Genomic DNA, 15,084 nt, shown 5'->3' with positions numbered 1-15,084 from the left:
GATTTCAGCGTTTCATATATCTACAGAACCCATGAAACATGCTAATTTTGTGACTCCCACAAATGAAAACAGCTCATCTGAGACCAAAAGAGAAGAGATAATGTTTATCCTTAGAGCTTTTATTGTTACTCACATTTTGTTTTATTTTATTTGTTTATTTATTTAGGTTTTTTGAGGTAGGGTCTTGTTCTGTGCAGGCTGACCTGGAATTCACTACATAGTCTCAAGGTGGCCTCAAACTTATATAGATCCTCCTACTTCTGTCTTCTGAGTGCTGGGATTAAAGGCGTGCACCATCATGCCACCCTTAGAATTTTTAAGAAGACTGAATTGATACTGTTTATGAATTTTCTAGTACAAAGAAAATGCTCAGTATATATCTTCTTTTCCTTAAGTTCTGCCACATAATGGGATATATAAGCTACATCAGAGGAAGGTTAAGTTTATTCCTGATATCTTATCTTACTCACATTTATTCAGCTCTACCTAGTACCCTTAGAAAACATTTGCAGAAAAATAATATTAAAGCACATCACACCACCATTGAGTTTTTCCTGACTTATTACAGCATTTCCTTAATATAGTTATACAATGTAATGTAATCTGTTTGATTAATGCTTTATATTTAAATGTTTTTAATTTTCACAAATTATCTGTGCAATTTTTCATTTTTTGTTATTCATTATATTTTGTAAAGTTAAGTTATATTTTCCATTATATCTATGTATTTTTTAATTTTTTTATTAATTAGATTTGTATTCAGCAAATACAGTCTGTTTGGTACCATTATTAGGCTCATCCATGACCATCCCCTCCCCATTGGTCCCTCCTTGTTGAGGTATATGGGTCATGCATTGTGGAGTTAGCCCACAGTTATGGGTAAGATAAATTTCTCTGCATATCATGACCCAACATGTGGCTCTGACATTGTTTCTGCCCCTTCTTCTACAAAATTTCCCTGAGCCATGTTGGATTCATTTTTAGTTTGCTTCAGTAATAAGGTGTTGGGGGCCTCTGGGTCTCTGGCTCTCTGATTTGGTAGGAGTTGATTTTTCTCTGTGTTGATCTCTTTCCCCCTTGTTCTGGTATCTGGCTCATCAGGAAAGCAGCACCCTTGCTTGTTTCGCCAATTTTCCTTAGTTTCAGCCAGGGCCCTTTTGAGGTATGATAGGGTGGCTCTCACCTTAGGATCTGCATCTATCTGAAAAGGAGAAGCAGATTCTCCAATGGAGAGTAATTTAGCACCACGACAAATGAGATAACTCTTACTTTTTTTTTATAGAGAATTTAAGAGGTATAGGACCTCTTGTAGCCCATGATTGATGGTAGCTTAATAATGGAGAGTGGGCTAATGTTTGGACATAGTTCTGACTTGTTTCCCAGCTCCAGCTATGGGTCCCATACCACTGAGAGGATTAGTTAACCAAGTCAAGAGAAGCTGGTTCCCCAGCATGTCTGTGTACCACTATTGCACTTCCTGTTCTCTTTTTAAAAACCAACTTTCCCTTTCATTGATCCTTTGCATTGTGGTTTTGAGCTCTCCATTGTATTCAAGCTGTCCTGACCTTTATTACATTCTTCCATGTGCTAATTTGGGGTTTGGGTGTATTCTTGTGTTTCTAAGTTTGTTATTTGATGTCAATAGGTACCTTTTTGAAATATTTCTTACTTTCATATAGGTACTCATCATTATAAACTTCCCTCTTAAAACTGTCCTTCTTATATCCCAGAAGTTTTGGTTAAAAAATGTTTTGAATTGTATGATTCTAAGAATTTTTAAACTACATCCCTGAGCTGTTCAATAACATGGAAGTCATTCAAGAATGAATTGTTCTATTGGGCATATTGGTGCATAACATTAATCCCAGCACTCCAGAGGCAGAGGTAGGAGGATTACCGTGAGCTCCAGGCCATCCTGAGACCACATAGTGAGTTCCAGGTCAGCCTGGACTAGTGTGAAACCCAACCTCAAATAACCAAAAAGAAAAAAAAAAAAAAAGGAATTGTTCAATTTCCCAGTGTTTATAGAGTTTCTGTACTTTCTCTTGCTATTGACTTCCAGTTTCATTCCATCAGTATCAGATAAGTTTCAATAAATTATTTTGATTATTTTTTATTGTTAAGGCTTGGCTTTTGTGAAGAATATCCTGTAGCATGTGAGTAGAATATTCTATAGATTTTATTAAATCCACTATGTCTATGATTAAGTTTAAAGGTTCTTTGTTGATGCTTCATTTTAACAAACTAGACACTGATGAGAGTGGAGTGTTGAAGTCAACCATTATTACTTTGCCTAATTTCATGTGTATTTTTATGTCCAGTAATGTTTGTTTTATGAAATGTGAAATAACATTCTTTTTTATATTTATGTGAATTACATTTCTAATTTTTATATCTTCCTATTTTGAAACAGTGTTTCATGTAGCCCAGGCTGGCCTCACACATGCTATGTAGCGAAGGATGACCTGAACTCATTATCCTTATATCTGAGTCTGATGAGCACTAGCAATAGAGGCATGTGCCACCTAAGCTGGTTGATACAGTGATGGAAAATGATCCCATGGCCTTCTGCCTGCTACACAACCAGCCTACCAACTGAGCCACAGACCTAGCCTTGATGGTACAATGTGCAATGACCTTCTTATCTCTTGTGCTTACCTTGGGCTTGATGTCTAAACAGGTTTGTTTTTCTGATTTTTTTTTTCTTGGTTATTTTGAAATAAGAGCAAAATATTCCTGTCATTTCCATTTCCTTGGTCTTCTATCCTTTACTTCCCATCCATTTGTCTTTTATAGTGAGATATGTTTCTTATATGCAACAAACATATCTTGTCTTTCCATCTATTCCAAGTGTCTTTGTCTTATAATTTGAGGTTGAGGCTGTTAGTCTTTAGTGTTATTATAAAGAGGTATTACTTATGTAGTTTAATAATTATTTTTATGGTGGGTTTTCATACAGTTTGCTATTTTGTTTTTGCCTTCCATTGATCTTAGAAGTTTCTGATTTCTTTCCTGGAACTTCTATTCATCTTAGGGTGGTTGCTGATTTCCTGAGTTGGAAATGTATGACTCTTTCCTGGAAAACATTTATTTAACTATTCCCCCTGTTTGTGCTCTTATGTTGTGACTGTCTTACTTATCTTTGTAAATGTCTTCATCTCCTTTTATTTAGTGGTCATGAATTACTTTAGTTTGTGCTTATCATAGAAAGTTTGAATTTCTCCATTAATTTTTAAATATTTGTTTATTGAGTATAATATCTAGGTTTACACCTATTTACTTTCCAAACTTAAAAAAATATCATTGTTATGCTTTTTTGTTTTTCTGTGATTTCAGTTTTTAGTTTTCCTGCTGAGAGGTCTGATGCTATTCTGATAAATTTCATTTTCCAAGAAACTTCTATTTTTTTTCCCTTGGCAAATGTAACATTTGATATTTCTAGATTGTAGCTAGTCTCTCACAGTGTACTTTTCACTGTGGATCTCACTTGCCTTTCTGTACTTCTCACATTTTTTTGTGGTTACAGATCAGACATTTTCTTTCAGATATATGTGGATGTAGGAAAGTAACACTTCACCATCTTCTAACATTCCCCTATAAATTTTCTATATCAAAGGTTTTAAAAAATAACTTTAGCTTTCATGGATCATATATTATAATAGCTTTGAAGGATTTGTAATAATTCTTGACATCTTAAAGACTTTGAAATCTTTTCAGTGATCAAGTATTTTTGGCTTTTTTTGTTATACTTTCCCATAAGAAAATTTTCTTTTGAATATTATATAAAAACTTTCTTTTTAAATTGGAAGCAAAATAATTGATTCCTGAGTACTTTTCTGAGTAAGATGCTATATTGCAATATCTAGATACCTGGTCTGCAGTGTTACAGGCACAGATTAGAGTGTGGGAGGAACCTGCTGGGATTTCCAGATTCTTGTGCTCTAGACAAAGATATGTGTCAGGGACACAAGTAATAAAAATTCAGAGAATTTAATAAGAAAGAGAATGGTACTCTTGAGAATAAGAGTTGGTTAGTGAGCTGAGAAAAGATATATGCTGAAAAGTGCTGAACCACCATTACATGATCCTTTATAAGTCATCTATACAGTATTTACTTCTTCCACGTTAATGTATCTCAAGTTTTCATTTGCACATGCTCTATTTTTTGCATATAGCCAAGTTGGGGGAAAGGTGCCCAGTTTTCTGTCAACAGACTAAAATGTTAATAGCCAAGGTTCATATGTTAATCTTTTTTTTTAATTTATTTTTTATTTTTTGGTTTTTCAAGGTAGGGTCTCACTCTGGCCCAGGCTGACCTGGAATTCACTATGTAGTCTCAGGGTGGCCTCGAACTCCTACCTCTACCTCCTCCCAAGTGCTGGGATTAAAGGCGAGCATCACCTCGCCCGGCTTCATATGTTAATCTTGATACCTCTCTCTCTCCAGGTCTCTATACCTCTGCTGTAAGCCCCCAGCTAGAGATTTGGTTTTGGAATAACAGGGTGATGGGCAATCAATATACTACTTCTGCCATGCTGATGAGGGGCAGAGTCCCTGCCTTAGAAAAATCACAAAACTCTTTTCCTGAACAGTTAAAATGTTATACTTATCTTAACACACTGAAAAAAAAAACAAAAACAAAGCAAAACAAATACAATAGGATATATACAACATATCTAAGAAAGAGTCTTTAAAAAGTTATGCTAGGGAAGACAAAAAGACTCTGGGAGTGGCCTGGTTGAACAGAAGCTCTGGATACATGGTTTAGCCCCTTTGTGAACTCAGTAATCCACAAAGGATTGGCAAAGTTATTTCCAGTCGTCAAAAGTAGGCATGGATTTGCTTACAATAAAGTGACTTTAAGAGCATATAAAAGTTGAGCAGAGGATAAAACCTAAGCTAGCATTGCAGATGATGAAACCAGGAGATGCAGTCTGACTACAACAGAAAAATGACTGATGAACACACAGAAAGCCATCTGCATCCTGCAGAGCAAGACTTCAAGCAAGTGGGGACTGTACAGAGGAGCTTGTGGATGGGCCTCTGATCCTACTTACTACTTGATGGCAATTTAATTGTCTACATAAGACCTACACCCACTCAAACAAGGAATATTTTCTACTGTCATGTGATTATGAAGGGAATGTTGCTGTGAGGTTCATATTTCTGGCAGAAATCACCTGACAAGAGCAGCTTTTGAGAAAAAGGTTTATTTTGGCTTATAGACTAAAGGGGAAGCTCCATGATGGCAGGGAAAATGAAGGCATGAGCAGAGGGTGGACATCACCCCCTCATCAACATAAAGTGAGCAATAGCAACAGGAGAGTGTGCCAAATACTCACCAGGAGAAGCTGGCTATAACACCCATAAACCCAACCCCAACAATACACCGCTTCCAGGAGGAATTAATTCCGAAATCTCCATAGTTGAGAACCTAGCATTCAGAACACCTCATTTTATGGAGGGCAATTGAATCAAACCAACACACTCCATTGCTGGCCCTCATAAACTGATAACGATACATGATATAAAATACAATGCATTCAGTAAAATTTTTAAAGTCCTCATACTTTTTATCAATCCCAATGATGTTCAAACATCCCCATAATCCAAGACCTTTTAACCAAACTATAATAACAAAAAAATCACCAAAAAAAGCCCCACACAGAATGACACAGAATGAATATTCATACTGCAAAAGATGGCATTGGGTATAGCAAAGAAATACTCAGCCAATACAAGATTTAACACAACCAGGGCAAACATCATTCTTTAGCTTCAAGTCCAACAACTCTAACCAGTGACAAATCTCCAAGTCAATTAATTATAAACAGCAACAATTACCTGGAGTTCCAATTCTGCCCCTCTAGCTAGGCTACTCACAGTCCAGGAAAACTTCATCTGGGGCTAGCAGCTTTCCTGAGCAGCCATTTCATGGTCCTGGAATCTCCACTGGGTCTTCACTGCAATCCACGGTTCATCCTCACGACAGCTCCATCAGGTCTCCATGCAGGCATCCAGCAAACCTGCTTCACACTGCCCATGGCCATTTCCAAAACACAAAACCACTTTGCAAACTCAATGACCATCTCTTTGCTGCATTTTTTATACTCCACAATACCAGGTAGGGTGCCAGTTTGTTAATCCAGGTGGATGAGGAATAAAGCAGGCTTTGAAGAATAGGACAATCCTTGAACACTCAGGTCCCTTCAAAGAGTCTACATTCTTCCTGTTGCCCCAGTACAGGTCAGCTGGGCCAGTCTCAAAGGTTGTGATCTCTCATACCAATTGTAGCTGATGGGGCAGAAGTTTCAGCCCAAAGATTTAATTTCTATGCCACATCCCTCTGCTCACACCAGTCCATTTCTTCACTGTAAAACCCTGCACAACCAACTTCTCAAGACATGGCCATAAGAGCAAGCCTCTCACAAAAACTGCTTCTATCCCAGGCAGACACAGTTTCTTTTCATCCTCATAAGCCAAACCTCACAATCCATCATTCATACTGCATTCATGTCTTACAACTCTGACCAGAAGAATCCATCAAGCTGTACTGACAGCACTGCAAGGTGTCTCTTAGGCTAAGGTTTCAACTCCTTCCATATTACTCTTGAAAATCAGCTCCAAAAGGTCAAAGCCACACAGTCATGCATTATGAGAAATGCCACTTCCTGTACCAACTGTTGCAGTCAAGTTTGCATGGCTGGCAGAAATCACCCAAGCTCAATGATGGCAGGGGAAAATATGGCAAGAGCAGAGGGTTGGTATCACACCCTTAGCCAGCATAAGGTAGACAACAACAACAGGAAAGTGTGCCAAAGATTGGCAAGGGAGAGCTGGCTATAATACCCATAAGCCACCCCCAACAGCACACCACCTCCAGGAGGCATTAATTCCCAAATCTCTATCATCTGGGAACCTAGCTTTCAGAACACCTAAGTTTATGGGGAACACCTGAATCAAACCACCACAGCAACAATATCTGCTTTGGAAAAACCTCTTAAGGTCATATTCATGCTACTCTTCTTTCAAAGTGGATTTTATTTTAACTGAATAGAGCATAGATCATTTTTATTTTCTTTTTTTTTTTTTGAGGTAAGTCCATCAAACTGGCTTTATTTCATGTGAGAGAGAAAGAGAGAGAGAAAGAGAAAGAGAGAGAGAATTGGTGTGCCAGGTCCTCCAGCTACAGTAATCAAACTCCAGATACATGCACCACCTTTTGTGCATGTGTGGCCTCATGTGCTTGTACAACCTTGTGTGTTTTGCTTACATGAGATCTGAAGAGTTGAACATTGGTTCTTAGGCTTCATGGGCAAACACCTTAACTGCAAAGTCATCTCTATAGCCCAATCATTTTTAAATAGTACATACATCATCACTGCTATACAAGATTGTTTATACTATTCATACCTAAGACCCAAATATTTACTGCTAAATTCTTGCAGTAGGTCTGTCTGACATGCTATTAACTGATCCCATAGGAATAACTATAGGTCGTGAATTCAGTGTCTACTGTCTTACCAATTCAACAATGCAACATTTGCGGAAAAAGTAAGCACAAGTTGTGCAGCCACCAAAGGATGAAGTCAGGAGAGCTCCTCAGTAGCCATCCAGAAGCCCTGGGAATCCTGACTGCATGAACAACCTGGATCCAATTCATAGAAAGGTGCTAGTAGAGGTTGTCATATGCCTTCCAATAGAGATCCCCACTCTAATGGCCAGCACATGAGAGAGCAACAGAAAAACCTTTAGGAATTATGCTGAGAAAATATCCCCCTTCTAAATAACACTTGTGCTTCTCATGCTGAGAGTAGCTATGCACTTTGGATGTTTCAACAAGTAACTCTTGGGTGGGTGGGTGATATTTTCTGCCTGGCTTTACCAATGCCATAACCAGTCTGAATTTTTCTTCAGGATGTTTTCAACGTCTTTCCTTCTCTCAATATAATCTTCTTCAGACTGAGAGCCGACTTCACCTCCCACGGTGTGAGTGTGCTTCAGAGGCTCTGCTGGTCAGTCCTGTGGTGGTAGTGAGTGAAGCGTGCTAGCACAGCGGGAACTCTGGGAGCTGCTCTGTCCAGACACATGCTGTAGTTGGTCCAAGTCACTATTATAAATAGACACCAAGGCTGGATGCTGCTGGCAATACCATTGTCCATGTTGGCATTATAAATAGAAACTGAGACTGGATGACCCACCAAAGGTCAGTGGTAAGACCCTATTGCTGAAGACACCATATTCAGCTGACACGTAAAATGGAACGGCATGGCTGGAAGCCAAGAGAGAGTCAGTCCCCAGACAGTCAGTGTGTCTAGTGCCAGAAGGTGCTACATGGGTGACTGGGGGAAATGACCAATATCTGTCCAAGCAACTCATGGTGCAATCTACTTAGCAGCAAATAAACTAGTGTGATGCCCACACAAGTGCAATAGTGGCACACAGCCATGGGGGAAACCAACTGCTCTTGATTTGGCTAACTGATCCCCTCAGTGGTATGAGACCCATAGCTGGAGCTGGGAAACAAGTCAGAACCATACCCAAACATAAGCCCACTCTCCAATATCAAGCTACCATCAATCATGGGATACAAGAGGGCCTACACCTATTAAACTCTCTATAAAAAAGTAAGGGTTATCTCATTTGACCTGGTGCTAACTTACTCTCCGTTGGAGAATCTGCTTCTCTTTATCAGATAGATGCAGATCCTAAGGAGAGAGCCACCCATCATACCTCAAAAGGGCCCCAGCTGAAACTAAGGAAAATTGGCAAAACAAGCAAGGGTGCTGTTTTCCTGATGAATCGGATACCAGCACAAGGGGGAAGGAGAACAACACAGAGAAAAATCAACTCCTACCAAATCAGAGAGCCAGAGCCTCAGAGGCCCCCAGCACCTCATCACTGAAGCAGACCTAAACGAACCCAACATGGCTCAGGGAAATTTTGCGGAAGAGGGGACGGAAAGAATGTCAGAGCCACATGTTGGGTCATGATATGCAGAGACATTTATTCTATCAATAACTGTGGGCTAACTCCACAATGCATGACCCATATACCTCAACAAAGAGGGGCCATTGGGAAGGGGGTAGGTCACGGATGAGCCTAATTATGGTGCCAAACTGCCTGTACTTGCAGAATAGAAAACTATTTTTAAAAGTTCAACAACAACAACAACAAAAATATAAATAAATAGAAATTGAGGCTGGACACTGCTGCCATTATCATTGCTAAATTTCTAGTCTACCCAGGAGAGCTGGAAGTTCACATCTGGCAATCCCAGAGCCCCTTGTACATGGCTGCAGTGGGTGGTTCAAGAAGAATAACATGACTGCACTTAGTCCTGGCCTGGTCTCTGGTCAGAAGGACACACGGCCAGTGGACAACCACCAAAACGCTTTTCCGATTTTGTGTTTTGGTTGGAAAGAGGATTAGATTTCCTGTAGTAGGAATTGGCTGGAATTATGCATTATGAAAAATTTACTTTGAAATTGTCACATATCCTAAAAAGACAAATTTTACTAGGTTAAACAAAAGTATCCAATGAAATGTAAACTTGCCAAAGTCCAAACTCGAGAGTCTCCATGGGCTCTCTGATCATGAAGACAGGTGACTTGCTGCAGGTATAAGATTATTTTAGTGGCATCCCATAATCTCCTGAGACTTAATTGACCTGGAGACAAGAGCTAAAATCCTGGCTGTGCTTTCATCCTCTATATCTGAATTTGCTTTGTTCTCCAAGTATGCTTACTGAATACCCAGAAGGTCAGTTAGAACACACTGTGGCTTAAAATTTAGCTGATTCAAAGTCTTACAAAAAACCCAAAAAAGAGATTTTTTTAAATAAACCTTGACTGATAAGATTCAGTTTCCAAAATATAAGCTTGACACATTCAGTAGAAAATATAATAGATTATCATGATAAAATATATAATCTTTGTTCTTTAAGCAAGTTTTCATAAACCCATATTAATTTTTTTTTAAGTTTTAACTTTCATAAACATTTTGTCCAAATCTATTTCCATTGTGGAATGATCCTTTATATAAAGACAAAAATATTGCCTACCTAAATGCATTTTCTTTTTGCATTAACCTTCTTTACCAAAAATATATCTCATTCTATAGCATTTATATCTATTTTTCTTATTTGATGGTTCCTCAGACGTCTTTTTCTTCACAAAAATTGTAAAACATTTTTCCAAATAAAACTTTATATCTTAATGGGAAAAAAGAAAACTGTATCTGAAACAGAAAAAAATATACATATACATATATATATATATATAGATAGATAGATAGATAGATAGATAGATATATGTATGTATATATATATATATATATATATATACATATATATACACACATACACATATATGTATATGTGTGTGTGTGTGTGTGTGTGTGTGTGTGTGTGTGTGTGTGTGTGTGTGAGTGTGTAGGTTTGGAGAGATGGCTTAGCAGTTAAGGCACTCTCCAGCAAAGCCAAAGATCCAGGTTCATTTCTCTAGTTCCGAGGTAAATCCATATGAACAAAGTGATGCATGTGTCTATAATTCATTTACAGAGGCCCTGGCTTGCCCATTCTCTCTCACTCTCTCTCTTTCCCTCTCTGTCTGTGTCCCTCTCTCTCACACACACATAAGTAATAAAAAAAAAAAAAAACTCCCTAAAAAGAAGAGTCCTGAGCCAGGCATGGTGGTGCATGCCTTTAATCCCAGCACTCGGGAGGCAGAGGTAGGAGGATCACCGTGTGTTCAAGGCCACCCTGAGACTACATAGTTCATTCCAGGTCAGCCTGGGCTAGAGTGAGACCCTACCTCGAAAAACCAAAAAAAAAGAGTCCAGGACCAGATGGTTTCTCAGCTGAATTCTATCAAACCTTCATGGAATAAATAAATAAAATATATTTTTAAAAATATGTAAATTATGAACAACTAACAGTTATAAGTGCATGCAAAACATAAAAGTTCTGGGGACTTTTTAAATAAACAAATTAACCAATTTGTTAAACCTTTAAATCTTACCATAATAAGCATTTAGAAACTACTTTTTATTTGAAAATACATGCTTTTAATTTCATTTCCTAAGGCAATAAAAATTAGATAAAGTACTGGTATCTCTGTTTTCACTTGGTATATATCTTGTTACTTTATATGAATCTCTTTTAGTCTGAAAGTAAGCATGTAATTACTCAAAGAATTCTGAAAATATAGAGATAAGTAACTGCATCAATTCTTGGATTATGCAATAACAGACCTTAATAGGATTACCCTTTAGATGTGAGCAATTATCCACGAGGGATGCCGTTGCTCCTTGTAGCAGAAGTATAATTATTTTCCAAAGCAATGTGGATTTCTTTGAACTACCTATGGAACTAGAATAAAGAAATTGGTAAGTTAAGAAACATCTTCACTAAGACTGTTTAATTACATCTACTTTTTGTCCTCTATCTTAAAATTTTAGTAAGTTTAAAAATTTGGGCTAACCTATTAGTTCTAATAGTACCTTTTCCTTATGTCAATTTACTACATGTAAACAATTTTAAAACATATGACTATGAAAACAATACATACATATACAAGTCATACACATACATACTTTAAAACTTTATAGTACCTTTTCCTTATGTCAATTTACGACATGTAAACAATTTTAAAACATATGACTATGAAAACAATACATACATATACAAGTCATACACATACATACTTTAAAACTTCTCCATGAATGTTCTCCATATATACATATATTCAATATACCATGATCATGATCCTCTTTCACTTTCCTAATTTACCTTCTGCCCACCAATAAATTCCTTATTCCTTCTTCTTTAAAACTAGTCCCGCCTTTATTTTGATGTCATTATTTCCCTCCTCCTATTACACAGCTTTGGTGTAGGTAGCATCAGCAACTGTGTGTTCATGAATGCTAAGGCAACTTTGTGTCTGGAAGACAGTACTGCAAAACCTACCCCTTCTTTTTTGACTTCCATTTTTCCTCCAAATCTCCTGGAGTGGTTCCTGAGCCTTGTACAATGTTATAGAATTTATCTACTTTTTGTCCTCTATCTTAAAATTTTAGTAAGTTAAATATGGGGACCCAAACAATCAATCCTCCTCACTTCCAAAATAAGGGAAGAAAGAATAAAAGTAAGGAGTTAATGAGAAGTCAGCACACAGCAAACTTGTTCTTTTGTGGTTGAGGGAATCCAGGTAGATAGGCTTGGAATGTTTCAGGACCATCTGAGGATGAGCTGGCTGAGAATTCTCTTCCAGAACTGTTCATCAAATGGCACACTAATATTAGATATGGCTTGTAAAACAGATGAGATATTTTCAGAGTTATCAGAAACATATGCACAGCATTTAACCTTGATAATAGAGAGCTATTGGGAATCAATAAAGACTGTAAAAATATATGTGTAAGAATTTATTTATATATTCTAGGTTTGAAAATAACCCTTTTGACATCTACAGTTGTTTTACTTTATTATAGAATTAGAACTATGGGGAAAAGATGTCTTAAGGTCTTATTTCCCCTATTGGAAAGCTCTGGTTGTATTATTTAACAGGCCATTTATATATTTAAGGCATTTTTATCTTTGGTTATATATTTCTCTCTGAGTGTTGAAAACCATGCAGATAGCCAAAATTTAATTAAAGATAAATTTTGGAGGTCACTAATGGCTCTCAAAAGAGACCTTAGGGAACTAAGAGTAGCCCTATAGCTTACTGGTGCTTTCTGTCTGTTAGGATGAGACAGGGCCATACTAGCAAAGAAGTTTTCCCTTATTTTGGAAGTGAGGAGGATTTATTGTTTGGGTCCCCATATTCTCCCTGCTCAGGAACACAGGTGACCAATCAGGGGGCCAGTGTATATGTGTCCCTCATCTCCAGTGGCCTGATGACCTGTGGGCACAGGCCAAAATATTGGTGCTTTTTGCTCCAATGACTCCAGTTGTCTTTGGCTTCCACATAGGTAATTAACACACTTAGAAAGGAAGTTATACCAGCCTAGATGTATGTACATTTAGAGAACATTTGATTTCTGAAATAGATTTAGTGAAAGAATGGCAGGAAAACTTTTAAAATTATTTTGTCCAACCTTTTAAAATTTTGTTGTCCTGTGGCAGCAGAAGCCATATATCTGAGGTATAGAAAGTAGGCACATCTTACATTTTAAATATCTAACAGTTATAAGTACAGGCACAATCTGTTGCCAGTCTTGAAAACAATATCTAATAAGGAGTTTCCTAGGCAACTGACAAAAGGCCACAGGGTTATAAGCAAAGCCTAAGTCTTATCTGAAAGTCCAAATATTCCATGCTTGGAGAGGGAGTATCCTTACTTCCTGTTGATCTCAGTGTCTGAGATTTTGTTTGGGGGTCCAGGCTCACTGCTACCCCCAAGGATGGGGTAAGGAGCTCCCCTGTCAGTCCTGTCCCAAAGATATGACTGGTGGTTCAGTCTGATGTTACCTCTCCATAGCCTGGGGCCTTCATGTCAGACAGCTTAGGTTTGCTTTAACCTAGGGCCCTGCCTATATCCAACAGGTGAACATCAAACATCTGCAGTTAAAGTCCAACATCCATAACCAGTAACAAATGCCTCTGGAATATAATTCTATTCCTCCAGCTGGCTGCCAGTCCACAGTTCTGGTAGATCTAACACATCATGAAGTATATACTGAAAACTAAATTTCATCATTAACGCTCCATTCAATGGCCTTACTTTTGCTCCAATACAGGGATTTCAACTCTATTTTCCATGCTTCATCTTAGAAATGACACTATCTTTCCAGCATTTGACATGATTTCAAAACCATTAACAGGTAAGGGCCATAGCCAAATTTGTAAACCCAGGGTGAAATAAATCTTGACCCTGAAGAGCAGAATACTTCTTTAGAATTACTTCTTTAAGTTGCTTTAAGTCTTTAAGTCACCTCCTTGTAAAATAATCTATATTCTTACTCATTTGAGCATTTAATGTGTATTTCACCTTCAGGCATCATTTGTATTATTCCAAAGCAAAGCAGTTGGCCCATCATTAATGGTGACAATCAAAAATTGCAGCTTCAGAAACCCAAAACCTGTTTCTGTTCAATATTTTCCATAAATCATACTAGTCCATTATTTTTAAATATGACCTTGGGGCTAAAGAGCTGGCTTAGAAGTTAGTATGTTTGCCTGCAAAGCCTAAGTACCAAGATTTAGGGCTGGAGAGATGGCTTAGCAATTAAGGCATTTGCCTGTCTAAGTACCCAGGTTTGATTCCTAGTACCTACATAAGCCAGATGCACAAGGTGACACAGATATTGGGAGTTCCTTTGCAGTTATTAGAGGCCCCTCCTTACCTGGTCTCTCTCTCTTTCTCTCTCTATTTCTCCCTTATCACTCTACCAAATAAATAAATATTTTTTAAGCCCGACATGGTAGCCGATGCCTTTAATACCAGCACTTGAGAAGCTAGGTGGAAGGATCACTGTGCATTCAAGGTCAGCCTGAGACTACCTAGTACCTAGTGAATTCCAAGTAATCCTGGGCTAGAGTGAAACCCTACCTTGAAAGTCCAAAAAAAAAAAAAAAAAAAAAAACTTTAAAAATTAAAAATTCAGCCTCCATTGATCCAATTCCCTAGGCATAGGCTGAATACAGCCAGCCTTTATGCCAGAAGCCCAGTTATAACAAAGTTTTCTCTCCCTTTAAAAGTTCACAAACCATGCCTTTACAATCCAGTCTTGCTCTATATCTTTCCCCTGCCATCATGAAACTTCTCCTTCAGACTGTAAGCCAAAATAAACCCTTTCCTACAATCAGCTGATTTTAGTATTTTGTCCAGCAATGAAAAGGTAAATACAATAGAAAATTGGTACCAGGGAGCGGGGTCCTAGTGTTAGATACCTGACTGTGTGGCTTTGGATCTAATATGCAAGAAGAATGTGGAAGGGTTTGAAACCTTGGCTTTAATAAACAACTTTCAGTGTTTTAACAGCTTGAATCATTTTGAACTGAATTGTAAGACTTAAATGGAAAAATAAATATGTCCTGTGTAGGTTTGGCTTATGAGGGGAAGAAGGAGCTTTAAAAGC

General features: G+C 37.8%; 1 pseudogene; it reads right to left on the bottom strand.

Annotated features, from left to right (window-relative positions):
* Window positions 1-7,659: 7,659 nt before the first annotated feature.
* Window positions 7,660-13,765, bottom strand: LOC101596843 (annotated as a pseudogene).
* Window positions 13,766-15,084: the final 1,319 nt, after the last annotated feature.

Source organism: Jaculus jaculus, chromosome 2 (genome assembly GCF_020740685.1).
Source record: "Jaculus jaculus isolate mJacJac1 chromosome 2, mJacJac1.mat.Y.cur, whole genome shotgun sequence".
Taxonomy (NCBI): domain Eukaryota; kingdom Metazoa; phylum Chordata; class Mammalia; order Rodentia; family Dipodidae; genus Jaculus; species Jaculus jaculus.
The sequence above is the reverse complement of the archived record's forward strand: the minus strand, read 5'-3'. Positions and strand labels throughout refer to the sequence as shown.